The sequence below is a fragment of the Magallana gigas genome, chromosome 9 (genome assembly GCF_963853765.1).
Source record: "Magallana gigas chromosome 9, xbMagGiga1.1, whole genome shotgun sequence".
NCBI lineage: Eukaryota > Metazoa > Mollusca > Bivalvia > Ostreida > Ostreidae > Magallana > Magallana gigas.
The window spans coordinates 33,477,804-33,494,412 of NC_088861.1; the positions used below are offsets into that span (position 1 = coordinate 33,477,804).

At 30.5% G+C, this 16,609-nt stretch overlaps 1 long non-coding RNA gene across 3 annotated transcripts; it reads left to right on the plus strand.

The window, feature by feature from the left end:
* Window positions 1–204: 204 nt before the first annotated feature.
* Window positions 205–8,187, plus strand: LOC136271724 (uncharacterized). 3 transcript variants are annotated; one of them, XR_010709684.1, is made up of 8 exons: window positions 205–334; window positions 4,865–5,090; window positions 5,218–5,416; window positions 5,537–5,644; window positions 5,746–5,953; window positions 6,429–6,547; window positions 6,815–6,873; window positions 6,962–8,187. It is a non-coding gene; the product is annotated as an uncharacterized lncRNA (long non-coding RNA). The 3 variants fall into 3 exon arrangements; XR_010709685.1 differs by lacking the exon at window positions 205–334 and having other exon boundaries at window positions 4,753–5,090; window positions 6,962–7,183; window positions 7,856–8,187; XR_010709683.1 differs by lacking the exon at window positions 205–334 and having other exon boundaries at window positions 4,754–5,090.
* The last annotated feature ends 8,422 nt before the right edge of the window (window positions 8,188–16,609 follow it).

Here is a 16,609-nt window from a genome sequence, read left to right on the forward strand (position 1 = left end):
ATTAACAAATGAGCAACGCTCAGGCGTAGTTAAATTCATACCAGGTGTTTAAATGCGACATGTTATGTTTTTCTCCTTACAAAAACAAATATATTTTATTTTTTCCCGGTATTTGTTGTTACCTTTGTCCTTCACTTCACTTGTGACTTCTGTGTAAACGGTCACGAAATATCCCATTTTGTTTTATTATTAACAAATGAGCACGGCTCAGGCGTAGTTAAATTCATACCACGTGTTTAAATGCGACATGTTTATAAAAGAAACCGCTGGGTAAGTTAATTATTTTCAATTCGGATAGCACAGAAGTAGTATACGCTACAGAATATTATACTAGGTAAGAAACTTTATTTATTTTATTTACAACAGAATAAAGGGATAAGAACAGAAGCTAAGAAAAGGTGGTTTATATGGATTTATTAGAAGTACTTCGTATTTAAGTTTCTTCTATCTATAGAAAAAGAGTAAAAAATGTTAATCTATTGTTGTAAAATAAAAAAAAAATCAGTTCAGTATAAAAGAAGAGGTACATGGGCAACATCGATCACCTAAGCGACTAAAAAATCATATGGGCGTTTAAAGTATTTTGTTTCATATGGCACCTAGGGAGAATAATAAAAAAAAATCTTAGTTTTGCACTTATATTTGCATATACTTGGTCTTTCAGATATTTCCTTTTATATATATATATATATATATATATATATATATATATATATATATATATATATATATATATGTATACCAATTTTACCCAAAAAAGCAGATCATATGCAAGATACATAACTACATGTAATTATCGGTAGGGGTACATTGCAAACTTCCAATCCCCCTGTAGAAAAGCGTTTAAAATATATGAGAGTAAATAAGTACTAGACTATTTCCGTTCAACTACTTACTAGAAAAAGCATTGTTAAAAAAACTCCCATATTAAAGGAGAAAATTGTACCCAAATACGAATGTTTACTTAAATTTAAACATTAAACCAATATCATGGGTCTTCCCCACTGTATAATCGACTCTCTTAATCTTGCGTGAATAAATGTAACGTTTTATAACCTTACTCACTTGATCGATGAATGCACTCTACTGAAAAATGGTGTCATATGATATGTTTGAGAGTTATTCTAATCAATGTATTGACGAGCATATCACCCTTTCGTCCACCCATTTATTATTTATTTTTTTCAACAACAACGCAGCGCTATTAACTAAGGTGATTTTCCGCTGCAATTTTTTCTTATTAATAACGATAATGCATTTATTTTCATAAAAGTAATGTGTTAGAACTATGAACAATGTTTAAAGACGTCATTTTTTTGCTCGTGTTTAAAAAACTATCAAAATTGGTGTTATTTTCATATAATTCATCGTTTTAGTACAATTATTTAAGGTTTAGCAAAACATTTCTAATGACCGACAAAAATGATCAGCGTCAATCGTAAATTAATAAGCAAGATACAGAGATTATAATTGTGATAGGTTTGAGTCATGTTTTTGTTCACTGGAGTTTAATAAATTCAACTTCAGATTTTTAAACTTTGTATTTCCTATTCAGCATTTAAAATGTATTCGAACAAAAGCATTGTCTCGGCTTTTGTGTTCGAACACAGAATTGTTAACAAAGGTACAGCTGTATCTTGATTAAAACTTGAAGCCTGACACTCAAATATGATTAGTAAATCTAAAATTGTAAACAACTAAAACAAAAGGAAATTCACTAAGCAGAGATATCTGATTCACTTTTTTTTTTCAAAATGAGTCACAAATATAGCTCATGTTTACATCAGTGGAAAAAAAAAATCTCTGTTAAGACTGAATATACTTGAGAAAATGCGAAGCATCATAACAAATCACAATTAAACATTGCATTAATCAATTTTAACGCAGAGATCGTACCAAATTTCCAATATAAAGGATTGTAGTTTAGTATTTTGTTGATTTATCAGATTTTGCATGTAAACAGTTGGCTGTCTGATTTACTAAAGCCTATGTTTGATTCAATACCTTTAAGTTAATATTCACAGGTAAAAATTCCAAAAATTTAAAGGCATATAAAATTGAAACGAAAATCAAAACAAGATCGTCAGATATGGAAATGGCAACCCGTTGAAATATTACATTGTACCTCAATTCTCGTCACAAAATCGGCATCAAAATATATTTCATGTCTCAAAGATAAACGACGCACGTGAACTGTTGCACAACAAACAAGTTCATGTTTGTCAGTTTGATCCGTTTATCGTGCTTCCAATATCATGTCTGTTTAAAACAGAAATTTAATCTCGAGATATGGAATACCGATCCCGAAGTAACAAACTGATAGACACCCTTCCCGTTATCATTTTTTTTCGTAATTGACTTAATTTTAAAACAGAATCGGCCCTTAATTTTAGTAATTTATATTTTACTAACCAGAAGGTTGATTTATATGAAATTACGCTGAATTTGACTAAATAGTTTAGTTATTTGTCCCCTACCGGTTTCACCGGAGGGGACTATAGCTTTCCTCTGCGTCCGTCTGTCTGTCCCACTTTAGTTTTCCACGCTTGTATCTCTTTATGCGTTTGAGGAATATTATGAAATTTGCTGAACAGCTTCAAAATGTCAAACTACAGATCAAGTTTACACTTTTGTAGCGCCTGGTTGACATATTTTCGAGAAAATTGATTTCTGTATTCCAATTTTGTAATGTTCAGGTTCGTTATCGGGTTCGGTATGTATTGAATAAACCAGGAAAGTATGCAGTCATTAATAATATCGTGTATTACTTGTACCATTCCTTTTATTTTTTCTAACAAATATAAGTTGTGTAAAATAGAGTCAAGCATTGTGTTGTAAACTTAATCGGCAGGTTTTTTTTATATTATTACAATCTGGTTCGTTATCAAGTTGGTCTGTTTATTCGGGGTACAGAAGACGGTAAGAAATGATATTCTGCATACCAGTGCATTGTTTTCACATATGTCTACCAGCAAATACTTAATGGACCTGGCGAAATTACAGGAGTAAAAATAAAGAGTATTTTACCCATTTTTATTTCAATTCCATATCAACGATGAAGTTTGAATTTCCTCTGTTCTTTTATCTCTGATTAAAACATAAAATCTCGTTTATAATAGTTTTGAAATAGATGTATGCTTCGAAGCTTTCATAGAATAATACAGACAGGTAGGGGACGTGTATTGCTTATGCAAAACACTCAGAATGCTTGTTATTATAGTTTTTAGATTCAAGGGGGGGGGGCAACTTTTTAAGACCAGGAAATTGTTATTTATTAAGACACATTCTGCTCTTACATACTCTTAAACATGACAATTATTTCCAAGTATACTGAGTATTTTAGCCACCCATATCTGATCGCCTCCAAATTCATTGATTTTTGGGCTTTTATGGATTGAATTCCCTAATGCATTGCCAACATTTTTCTCAGGATTATATAACAAAGAAACTAAAGTCAAATTATTGAACAGGGATTTAAAAATAAGAAAATTCAAAGAATACTAGTATATATAAAAATTGTTTTAATTTAACTATTGTGGTACACTAAATATCCCTCCTTTAAAATCATTTACTTTTCATCTTTAAAACATCTTTTCACTTATTTAAAATATTAACTTTTCTGTTATTTCAAAATTGAATTGAAATGATAAAAAGTTTAATTTAGAGAACCAAACAACAAAACGCTTGATCACACTATTCATGCACATGTTCTATTTTTGATATAAGATTTGATTTTTGCGGGGGTTTTTGTATGCTTGCGCATAGCAATACCTATTTTTGAAGAAAGCTGAGAGAGAGAGAGAGAGAAAGAGGGTTGAGTATATTGAATAAGGATGCCTATTGTTAATTTTAGTCAGTCAGTTTGGTGGGCATATACGTTTTGCTTATGGTTGTCAATACTAACTCTAGGAAAGTATACGTGATTTACAGGTTGAATATCTACCAAAGTGCAATTTTCATGATACAGTTGACATTGACGCTATGTAAAACATGTACTCGTATATGTTATAATACTTTAAGGTATTGAAATTATCATTGTTTTAAATTAACTTACATGACAATTTTATTATTCCCGTTAAAATTTATCAAATGAGGATAATACAATTGTTTCTGATTTGAGTCGGCAGTTATTTGGTCATATGTGGTACACTAAATATCCCTCCTTTAAAATCATTTACTTTTCATCTTTAAAACATCTTTTCACTAATTTAAAATATTAACTTTTTTGTTATTTCAAAATTGAATTGAAATGATAAAAAGTTTAATTTAGAGAACCAAACAACAAAACGCTTGATCACACTATTCATGCACATGTTCTATTTTTGATATAAGATTTGATTTTTGCGGGGGTTTTTGTATGCTTGCGCATAGCAATACCTATTTTTGAAGAAAGCTGAGAGAGAGAGAGAAAGAGGGTTGAGTATATTGAATAAGGATGCCTATTGTTAATTTTAGTCAGTCAGTTTGGTGGGCATATACGTTTTGCTTATGGTTGTCAATACTAACTCTAGGAAAGTATACGTGATTTACAGGTTGAATATCTACCAAAGTGCAATTTTCATGATACAGTTGACATTGACGCTATGTAAAACATGTACTCGTATATGTTATAATACTTTAAGGTATTGAAATTATCATTGTTTTAAATTAACTTACATGACAATATTATTATTCCCGTTAAAATTTATCAAATGAGGATAATACAATTGTTTCTGATTTGAGTCAGCAGTTATTTGGTCATATTTGAAAAAGAATTCAACGATTTTTTTATGAATATATCTTAGTTCAAACAAATATGGTCTTTACTTTCATAGTGATAATGTTCATATATAGATATAATTATCGATCTTCAATCACTTTCCAGATGGAGGCCGTTTTGATCCATTTGATGCATGTGATTTGAAAATATAATTTGGTGGACCCCTGATGACAGCGCGCCAAAAATAAAGACGCTAGAAACATCCAACACGATGTCGGGTTTCAGCTGGAATGTATTATACGTAATTTTGCATTGTTTCTGTTTACTGAGGTTTTATGAGATAAACTCTGCAAAAATAGTGAAATACCATCATCAAAAGAGATATACAGAGGTGATATTCTATTGTTCATTATTATCGTTTCGTTGTTTGTTATTGTTTTTGTTTTTAAGCATGTGTTTGTGAATTAAAAAAAAAATGTTTGCTGTTCACTTAAATTTTACGTCTTTCTCTTGAATAGAATGAAATTTGTTCTGAAACAAATAAAACCCGGGGGGAAGTATCCAGGTGTCCCAATAGCATCCAATCTTTTAACGATTCGACAAAGAAAAAGAATTGTGAAAACTTACCAAGATGTACAGGGCAGCAATTAGTTTATCACTGTATTGTATTCAAAGAACGATTTGTTGAAGTGTGTGCTCCTAGAGTCCTCATTATAGGTATGATGTCACCTTCTTTATATTTTTCAAAATATTGTCAAACAAACATATTTTGAATTTTCAACTATTCCTGCATTGTTTATTTAAAATTTTACATCATTAATTGCCTTTTTCCGTAAGGTCATTGTTGTCCGATTTATGACGAAGGAATAGGCAGAGTTGTCGAAGATTATAGCAGACCTTGCCCGGATTGTTCATTTCAGTATTATTCGGATGAGATTGTTCAAAGTAGGATTGGATTTGTTTTTTATTCAATTTTAAAAGAACAAGTTGTATGCTAAAAATTAAAGTAATATATTTTATTTTCTATGCAAACATGTTCAATTCAGGTTGTGTAAAGACAAAAAATCAAACATTGAGCGAAAAGATATTTCCTGTCACCGAAGAGAGTTTTGAACGTAAACCGATGAATGACTGCAGCATAATGAAAGGACGTAGTAAACGCAATATTCGATGCAAAAGTAGAAAAAACCTTACCACAACAGATGTCAACCTGAGAAACACAACACTAAGTGTTATAACAACACCTCAATACATGTATGTACATTAAGGGGAACACATGGTTGATGGCATACACAGTTTGAACATAAAACAAACAAATTCAGAATACAATGTTCCCCAAAATCTGACCTGCTTTATCATATAAATATACAGTTATACTGTAATATATATTTTTATAGTTCTTATCGAAATTCTTTTGCATGTTTTATTTAATCGAAGAAGAAATGTTAACAAAAATAAACCAATCTAATACGAAGAAAGTAATCAAAGAAGTTGTAATAACAGGACAAAACAAGCTCAACCGATTGCTGTGAAAAATCCTGATAAAATACAATTATATTCTTTTACGTTCACTTTGATGACCATTAAATGTTTTAATCGTCATTGTAATTGTGAGGTCATAGATATAAGCACAAGGGATGTTGTAAATCATACACGTATTACATGAAAAAAAAACATTTTATGAAAATTTAATCATCTAACTTGATCTTAATTATGTTTTTTTTTCCAGATCAGGGATATTAGATCAGGATTCCAAAAAAACCAACGATGCATTTTTTTACGTGTTTTTATGTATAACAACAATCGTTCTAGCAGCGACTATATTTGTTTTACTGGCGGGACATGCATGTAAGTACTTTAAAAATTAATTCATGAATGGATTTCATTGATTTCATTTGACATCTTATCATTTTTTTCATCCCTCTAATATTTTTACATGCATATGAAATGATTCACTCAGTAATTCTTCTTGATTTAAGGTTCTCTGTATTTTTGCACAATAATCATAATTGAACAAATATTGATTCACATTTGTGTAATGTGGTATTGTTAGGGTACTCGCTTCATAATTTCATTTTTTATAATGATTCAAGATTAATAATGTCTTTTTTGCAGTTAAAAAATGTAATTATTTGAAATGTGGAAATAAAGACATGGATCAATACCGGTATCAGGTTGGTAATTAAACTACGCATTTCACAGTTTGAATGTTATATTTAGTGTATTTCAATATTTGTATTACTATTTAAAAATCTGTTTTAGGTTACTGTTCCACTGCATGCAACAGATCAATGACAAACTCAATGAAGATTAAAAACGCAAATGTCTTTTGCAAGTGCACACTGCTGAAGCATAAACCTGATTGTTAAATACGCTGATCCTTAATCAAAGAACAAAAGATAAAGATGTCATGATATTTTTGTAGTGCTCTCTGCTATGAAATTTAGGAATTTGTTTTCATAACAGATATTGGCAGTTAAACCGGTATATTACAAGTATATTTGACAATTATATACGGTTACAGTCGGTTCCAGCATATCTTTTACAACATACACCATAGCAAAGCATTGCAGTGAAATCTCATAGCATAGCATTGAAATCTCATAGCATTGAAATCTCATACCATAGCATACAATCTCATAAAATCGCATTCGTCATACCATACCATAGCATAGCAAACATTATTTTAACTCGGTTATAAATGCTTTTATTTGAAAAAAAGAAAAGTTTACATGATAGATTTGTGGTAAACTTTGGCTTCTTATTATTTTAATTCGAAATGTGTGGAAATCGTCTGTGTATGGAGGCGTTTTTGTTAAAATCTCATAGCATACTATAGCATTCCATATCATTAATCTCTTCATTTCAATTAATCATAGCATAGCATACAAATTTCATAGCATATCATTAAAATCGCATACCATAGCAAAACATATAATTTTAAAAGATATGCATGAAATGGCTGTATAGTTTATCTCATTTATTGTTAAATAGCACATTTGTTTGTAAATATAATTAGATTTACATAAACGCTGCGTCCCATTAGAAATATTAAAATTAGTTTGTAAAACTCTGAAAAACATCACATGACTTACATGTTTTCCCCTATGTAAAACACCAGTTGTAAATTCTTGTGTTTTTTTTATGTCTTTACAGTGCTCGCAATGTTATTGCTGTCATTTTACAAGCACGATGCACAAATGATTACACAGGAAACACAAACGATCACTAACTAACTGAACTTTTAAGATACGGTTAACAAATTGGACAGGAAGGATTCTCCAACAACCAACATGCAAATCAAAAATAATTTTTAAATGAGGAGATAATTTAAAAAATACGAGCAAAACATTGTTTTATTTTTTTGCATTATATTAATTGTGTTTCATATTTAACCCAAACCCGGTATTTTGGGTAAGCTATGGTTAATTCTAACCTATTTAAACTGATTGCAGGCATTGCATTAAAAAAAAGTTATGCTGCTGTAATATTTTTTTATAGTAAAACTATTATATTCGTAATATTGCATCGTTAATTAACTATTCTACATAATTATAACTGTGTTCGTATTTATGACAAAAGTTGACAATAAAAACATTTAGGTACAACATAACAGTATGTAAATAGCAACATACTTATTCATGTAATAAAATCAACAAAACTTCGTATTATTCACCAAGTATGTATTTGCTATATGATATAAGAACAAGTATTTGTATTGTCGTCGGGGTGACTGATTTCCACTTAACTTTCAAATAGTTCTGGCCGATGCACTGACGTTGACCGCAGATAGCGACCATACACCTTGGCCTCTGCTTAATATCGCACACTCTGCAGGCTTGTTTGAATTTCGCTCAGAGATTTTGGGTTGTTTTAAGTTGCCGATGGAAATGACGTTACACTTAAACTCTCTGTAGAAGAGAGAAAATCCTTACTATTTATAATACAATGTCGAGTACAAAAAAAACCACAAAAACCCCCAGCAAATTCAATGTGAGTACATTTTGTCGCAGAAACAAAGGAGACACCAATCCTCCACGCCCATGTTGTTTTCTGAAATATAATTTTAGCCAGTGATTTTTTAAGCTATCGCAAAAGATTCATATTAATTACAAAAATGTCAATCACATTAAGCATGCGCAAAAAATACAAGATTGATTCTAATTGTTGTTTTCCAATTTAATCTGTGCTATTCATGAACAAACATATTTCATATTAGCTACGAAATGTAAAAAAAAAATTCTAATTTTTAATTTATTCTATTTATCAGAGTGAAAACTTAAAAGCTGTGTTGAGTACAGTTGTAGCAACGTTGATGTTGACAAACGACACGCACAATTCTGATATACGGACGATCACGCAAGTTACAGGAACGATCACGCATGATACACGAACGATTACTAACTTACTGAATTTTCACGATACACGAACGATAAAGATAAAACACTCAAGCAAAAGTTCCTACACCATTTAACACGCAAAAAGAAAAAAAAATAAGATAAGAAGTAAGAAAACGCATTGCTTTACTTTTATTATGGTATGCTCGTGTTTAATTGATAAGCGACATGAACAGTACCCTTCCATGCAGTGTTTTATTTTAACGAGTAAACGATACGATAAAATCCATATACTAATTAAATTGTTTTTTGTCCACAACAAACACTTACTTCAAGCATAAGTTAAAGAACATAAAAGCAAAATAAATGAAGATGATGCATAAACTATACGAAATTATTTAATACATACGGGTTGATGTTTATATAATCCGTTTCTCTTTCGTACGATTTAATTATGAGAGATACAAGTAAATCTTGTTCCAAAGAATTTCGATTTTTCATATCCCATATTTTATAATATATGATTGAATGTTATTTTTTGTTAATCTGATTCTTAAAGCGTCTAAATTAATTTTAGTTCTTATGAATGTTTATACAATGTAACAAAAAGGAACGCGTATCATATGTTCATTTAAAAGAAAACTTACGGAATAATTATTCAGTTTTGAACGAGATGGATAAGTTTTATCGCGTCTCATTTGCTAAAATTATTTAAATAATATAATAAGATAGCACCGATGCTTGATATATACTGATTGCAAAGCCCTGACATTCCCCCTAAAAGTTACAAAACGAAAATAAAAACACAAATGATTACACAAGGTAAAAAACTCAAACCAATTTTACACGAACACGAACGATCATCCACGGTAGACGAACTATTGAACACGATTGGCTTGTCAACAATAACTTTGTTATTACTGTATATATGACATCGCAATGGTCATAATGATCGAATTCGAACCTGTTCTAATCATTTATATGTATAAATCACATAATATAATCTATTCTTTTAAATTCCCAATTTCATTGGTACTGTAAATGCCCTATCATTGTCTTATCCTTATTGATCTAATTACCCAGATGACCAGATGTAGAATACTTGGTACTCAGGCTTGGGGTAATGCTATATGTAATGATAATGCATTGCAATGCATTACATGGTGAAAAGCAATGCTAGTAATGTGAAATGCCACAAAATTAGCCTTACAAGTAATGGTAATGCAATTCACTACATTCCAAAATTTAGTGTAATGCTAGCATTACATGGTATTACTATGCTTATTTATGCATGTTCACTTTAAAATATGTGATGAATAGCTGAAATTAAATTTGAGTAACTTTATTATAAAGATGAAAGAAATAATTCTTGAAATACAAATGTTTTGGTTGTATTATTAAAAAAAGATTTATTAAATTTTATTTTTAAATTGCTCAATTTATTTGCACTTCAATAAAGATATGTGAACAACACACTATGCCCCCACGATAACCTGAGAATCAAAACAATCTATTGTTATAAGAAGTGCTAAACACCTAGTAATCCCCTTCCCTACGCAATGTCCCTATAGAATAGAGGACAGACATGCACATTTAAGGGCAGAATGAATGCACTGTCCATCCATGATGAAAATTAAAATCACTTCCAATATTATACATGTAACCCATCTGAAAATAATCTCTCTCTCTCTCATTCTCTCTCTCTCTTTTTCTCTCTTATATTAAGTGCATTAGTTTGGACTGATAGAAAATACAAGATTTATGTATTTCTTAATATATCCTTTGATAAAGATTGTCAAACAATCTTTCAGTCCCAGCTTCCATTGTTCCAGTAGAACGTTTATTTAGTATAGCTGGGACGATTTCCAAGCTTATAGGATGCAGTTAAGGTAAGGTTTGCGGCTTGCATTTTTTACAGGTTGTACCAAAGTTACATACCATTTTGTTTACTATACAAAAGTCTTTTTTCTCATGAAATCTAAATGAATTTATCCCGTCCCGTTTTATAACTACAAAAGGTCAAAGTTCATGATTTCCAATTTTCATTTTGATGAAATGTAAACAATTTCGTGATAATATTTACATTTTATCTGTGACTATTAAGAGGGTTATTTATGCTTAAAATGTTCGAAAAAAATATCACTGTTAATATCATGATTCACTTTTATCAATTTCTGATGAACTATCTAAAAATAGAATAAAATGCAACAAAAGTCTTAATTTTGGACTACTATTATGTAAACGAAAACATATTATTTGAAACCTTTCCAAGTCCACCGATTTCAGGAAAAACGTATCTTGGAATATGTGTAATCTTATGTTTCTAAAACACTATTCCAAACCATATGATGCGGATTTCGTTTTCGTGAAATTGATAAAATGCTTGTGTCCTCTTATTTTTTCATTGAAACTAAAAAACCCCGCGAAATAAAGAAAATAATGAAATCAATTATGACGTCATATAAATTTTGACGTCATAACTGAAATAAAAGGTAGTTGATGTTACGTCACAATGACAATTAAAAAGATGAAACCTTTGAAACTTTGATTATAAAGTTCAACAGCAATCTCTTGTTTTAAAGTGTCCTCAGCATTAAGAAATCAGATTAAAATATTTTAAGAAATAAAACTGGGAAAAATCCTCTGTTTATAAATTATTACAATTAAGTGTCCAAAATCATAAAGAATTGTGTAATCTGGGAAAATATCTCTATTTAGCTCTATTTAGCTTTATAATAACCGCAACATTATTCCATAAATTGTTTTCTATTATGCATGAATTCTGTCTCTCTATATCATGTCTGACACTGTATCATGCCAAATGTCTATAAATATCTTTTTACTAATATATAAATAGTGCCTGGGAGGGTAACAGTTGAAATTGACACCCCGAGAAAACCATTGTCAACCGACGCGAAACCATTGTCAACTGTTATCCTCCCAAACAGGCACTATTTATTTTATTATACTGAATATCAATTTTACAGAAAACTTAAATGCTTTTCTATAGAAATGACTTGAATTCTACTGCGAACCGTACGCGCATCATGTACGCGCATGTAACAACTCGTTATGTTACTCGTTGCTAAGTGTGTTGCTAACGCTGAGGGTAATAGAACGGATTATCAAGTGCGGCTAAACCAATCAGATTTTATTATTTAACATGAAAGTATAATAATGTAATATGTTGTTCATAATGCCACAAGATGATTAATATATATGGAACAAATAAAGAATGACTCTTGTATATATAGTCATTGAATTTGAACCTGATACTGTACATGAACCTGTAGATATGTTAAAGAGTGTTTCATATTTAAAACATTTGCAAAACCTCTTTATTAGATTAACAATAGATAACAAATAGATAATTGATAAACCCCCGCATGTATTTGGTAAATCATTAATTTTGTATAAATTTACCCCCCCCCCCCCCCCTTCATTACACTGTGATACATGTATTTACTGATTCAAGACAATGTAGATATAATAAAACCTCAAATTGATATTTACATACATTCAAGGTTAAAAAATAATTAAGATTGGGTAATGGATCTCTGAAAGAAAATGCTAAACACGAATGTTTTTTTTCCATTTCAATGTATGATCTCCAATTGACTGAACTTGATACTTTAGAAGAAATTCAAGAGTAAACACCACCTTCAATTCACTTGATACAGCATACTGATATTGATTTCTTTCGGTTCCTGATATCAATGTCAATATCGTTGTTAATAATACATTAACAATTGACATCCGGTAGATATAAAAGATTCAGTGTCACGGTTAGCACTTCTTAGGATATTCCTCTGATATTATAGTTTTTGTTTCATTCCGATTTCCGTTCCGTTGTCTTTCCGCATTTTCGCAACTATGTTTGTACAATTATTTCATTGAAGGTTTAAAAATGCAAATTTGGCGTCGGAAAAAGTAGAACATTACCATAGAACACTTGCAAATCTCTGTCTCCAGAACATGCAAAATTTCTAATATTTGTTGAAAACTTACCACAACATAATTGATCATAACTTTTAGATGCTACTATGTAACTCAATCATCATCTTTATTTGATTGCAGTATTCGATCGTGTTCTATTGTGATTTTTTGTCCTTATAAAGGACTATGTGCGGTTTTTATGCATTTTTTGCCACCAAAATAAAAGTTTTATTAAGAGCTTAAAAAATAAGGTGGAATATAGTTAAAATCATCTTGAAAATAAGGGTACACCAAGGTTAACACCACAGTGACGTCATAATGTAGAAATGACGTCATAAAGATTGCCTTATTTTGATAAATTGATAGCAAGCGCAGAAAATTCAGACTATTTGCACATTCATTCAACGGATTTTTTTGGCGTCCGTAAATTGGACCAATAATGCCTTGTTTTCATCATTCCAGTAGTTCCCTTTAATTATGGTTTCCCATTTCACACTCTCACTAGAACAAGATAAAAGACTATGTACATGCATTGTAAATATACTGCTGACACAACGCAAAATCCATTACATAAGACTAACGGAGTTATCGTCCTTTCGAGTGACGTCACAATGGATTTCTTACACATTGATCCGACAGAATTTTTCGGCGTCAGTAAATTTCGACCCACAATGCAATTCCTCAATGTCGGTCGATCTCACTAGACTGGATACCATCTCGCGAGAATCAAAGTAGAACTTTTGAGAAACAGATAAATTATGTGATTTCAAGAACATAATGCTTTTAAGTAAACAAAACAGTATATTTCGCGTAGTTTTTTTTAAAGAGACAGACGACACTTGACTGACGTGAACTTTGACGTCACAATAAGGGGAAATTACTCTAAGTAGTAATTGTAAATCTGCTGAAATATAAATATAAAAATCTTCTCAGACTCTTGCAGAGCTAACGAATGGGGACATTTCTTCAAAGATAGGAAACAGCTGTAACTATCTCTCATTTAGATGAATGCTCACATTTATTTAATTCACTATATTTACGGTAATTTCCAGTAATGTTTTTAAAGGGGGCAAGGCAACATCATTCAAAAAATCTTTGCAAGCAAAAAGAAAAAGAAATTCTCAAAATCAGGAAAATCCTAATCCGGGTGAAGAATCGGGAGTGCATAGTATGCCTTTAGCTCATTAGCTGCTCAATAGGGTCTTTATTTTCACTTCCATTTATTACATGCTTCCGGGGGATCCATTTTTCTTATAAGATCAGCAAATTTTTTTTATACGTAAATTTGATTTTTTTTTTAAACGGGGGACTCTGTGATAAGTCAATTGTTTTTATATAAGCTTAAGAAAAATGTCTGCTGCAAAAAAGAGGAAATGAACTCTAATGTACATTATGTTAAAATCATTATTATTCAACACATTTTATCCGAGATAAATTCTATATATAAATAGATAACAAAATCTTATGAATTATGAATAATGAAAATTTACTAGAAAAAATGGGCATGTTTATTTTATTCTGCATTCAAATTCATTCAGTTTACAGTTTTCAGTCGCTACTTTTATTTTTATTGCTTTATCATAATTCAATCATTATTTTATCACATGCTGCGCTCGCCCCAACGGTCGCACCGTAATACATATTATTTTGTAGCAAAATATGGGTGTTTTCTGATAGTTTTTCGACTGGGAAACATCGAGCGCAGGCTTGCTCAAGTACCATTTTTTATGTAATGTGTATAATTATCTGAGGAAAAGCATATGTTAAAATCGTAATTGAGCAGACCTGCGCTGTATACTTCCGAATGCAAAATATTAAGCAAAAATGAAAATATTTTCATTTTTTTGCAAATTTGCAGGAATTAGGTCATTTAGGTGACGTCATAGATGAACAGCGAATGAGCAATTAATGGTGACTAAAATCAAGATTAAAGTGATAGGCGTCTACTAAACAATGATTTATGAAGGTTTTGTTTTTATACGATACTATTTAAAAATTGGTTAAAATTGGGGGCAAATAATTGACCATACCGCACCTTTCAATTTATTTACAAATATTATTTCTTTTTCCATCTCTAGACAAACCTAGGATGTCACAAAAAGTATTAGACTCAACAGAGTATTCTAACACAATTGCATGGGATATGGAAACATTTTTAAAGAAAATGCTAACAATCTATAGTAAGTATGACGGCTCAGTAGAGCACTTCAAGGATATTGAGTAATCTGATTAAAATTGTATAGCCTTATATATTGTATTAAGAGATAAGGACAAAACTTTTTTTTTTTAAAGTAATCGCAACGATCGAAAACGTGGACATTTTGCAGAAAAGGTAAATCATCTGAGTGATAGCTGATAAATTAAAAAAAGGAAACGTATAAAAAAAATGATAAAAACTTTAGTCAAACAGCTCATTTCTCTTGCTTTAAATGAAACAAAGAAGTAATTATTTTTCATGAATCGGAATAAAATTCTTGAAAGGAATCTAAAGTGAAAGAATTAAGGAAATAAAACATTTTCAAAACCAAACTGCATCGTATTGGTTTGGAGTTTCAATGTTCAAACACTAGTTGAAAGATATCTATACTGCTACAACTGTGGTAATAATTGGCAAATCCGCAGTGATTTAAGGTGGTTCACTATATTACCTAGATCAAGTTTCTCAAATCAGCAGAAAATCACTTGATTGTGATAGAAAGTGTGATGGAAAAGATGTATATGTTATTAAGTCTTTATCAAAATTTACATTGTAAGTTCACTCAAATTTAATATGAACAAAATCCAAGGCGAATTCGAACTCATGATCTGCGGTGCACAAGTCCGATACTTAAACCACTGAGCTATGGCGATATACAACAAAATCGATCAATAAAAAAAAATAACCACAATATCTAACTCGACATCTTATGCCGTAGTGTCTTAAAAAGTATAAAAATTTTAACCAAAAGTATAACTCTAGGTGTAGTGAGGTACCTTAATTGATTAAGACAAAACTATAAAATGTGTATCATCAGAAGAAGTGGTAAGTTGTATATATGTGCTGTGGATGAATACAAAATTTGACGAGTTAAATTAGTGAAGTTTTTTTTTTAAATCTGCTTAAAAAGAATTTAGCCTAGATTAAATTTCGATTAGGAACAGTGGAGAAAATGGTAATACATAATTATGTAAAGAAATACTGAAAAACATTTTTTTTTCCTTTCCTTATTTGTGAATAAACAATAACGTATAAAAAAGTGTATCAATGTTATGCATTATAGGTTTAATTCTACTAATCTACTTGTTGCATGAATGAATCAACATTCATTTCTGTGGTAGAACTCGATTTTTAGTGGTACAAATTACACATAAAATTATAATCATCTCTGTTGCCTTTATATTGTGTAAACGTTTAAGTATTGCATGTATTGAAGCTTTTACAATGTCAGGAATATCCATAATACGAATCATTCCCAGAATAGTTTTTTTATTTGCCAAACTGATTGCTAAAAACTCAGTTTGCAACAGTAATTAACTGTTTTGAATGATTTACCTTACAACAATATCAACTAATGCTGGAAGGTAGAGTGTGGACATGCGGGAAAATTGAAGGTATGCTTTTCTATATGCTAATTTTAACGATAAATGTACTATTTAT